This window comes from Cebus imitator, unplaced genomic scaffold (genome assembly GCF_001604975.1).
Source record: "Cebus imitator isolate Cc_AM_T3 unplaced genomic scaffold, Cebus_imitator-1.0 Scaffold253, whole genome shotgun sequence".
In the NCBI taxonomy this organism is placed as follows: Eukaryota; Metazoa; Chordata; class Mammalia; order Primates; family Cebidae; genus Cebus; species Cebus imitator.
Window position 1 is genome coordinate 2,219,972 of NW_016107568.1, and position 943 is coordinate 2,220,914.

Genomic DNA, 943 nt, shown 5'->3' on the forward strand with positions numbered 1-943 from the left:
AGAATAGAAAGCAAGTTAGGAAGCTGCAAATAGGATTTGCCTGTATTTCTAGTTTACATTTATTAAACATGTACTATGGAGAAAATATGCCAGGTACGCCAGGCACAGTGGCTCACATCTGTAACATCAGCACTTTGGGAGGTAAGGTGGATGGATCATTTGAGCCCAGGAGTTCCAGACCAGCCTGGCCAACATGGCAAAACCCTGTCTCTACTAAAAATACAAAAAAAAATTAGCCATGTGTGGTTGTGCATACCTGTAATCCCAGCTACTCAGGAGACGGAGGCATAAGAATTGTTTGGTCCTAGGAGGTCAAGGCTGCAGTGAGCCAAGATAGCACCACTGCACTCCAGCCTGGGTGACAGAGCAAGAACCTGTCTCTCTCTCTCTCTCTCAAGCACTCTCTCTCTCTCTCTCTCTCCCTCCCTCCCTCCATATGTATATTTGCCAGGTGCTATGTGGGCTTCAGAGATGACTGATCTTAGCTCCTGCCATCAAGGGAGTCCTGTGGCATACAGCCATCTTAGCATGTCAAGAAAACAGATACAGTTAAACATTCTCAGAACAGGAGTGCACATTCTCCCTCTATTGCTAAGTAGCTGTGTGAGCCCTGCAAGCCAGAGCCATTCGGAGCCAAAACTTCCTTATTGCTCCACTAAGTGCTGACACATGGATTCTTGCCTACCATGGGAATATCCGTGTCAGGATTCTGTCCCTTTTTCGCCATGACCTCAGCTCCTCCCTGATATCAAATCTTCTTCAACTCTCATCTGGATTAGAACAACAGCCATGGAACTAACTATTCTCCCTGTCTATATATTTGCTTCTTGCAAATTCTTTCTCCTCACTATGATCAGAGTGATAATTCTAAGACTTTAATTTGATCACATCTGATTCCCCTGTTAGAAATGCTGCCATGGTGCCCATCACGGAGAGGATATTT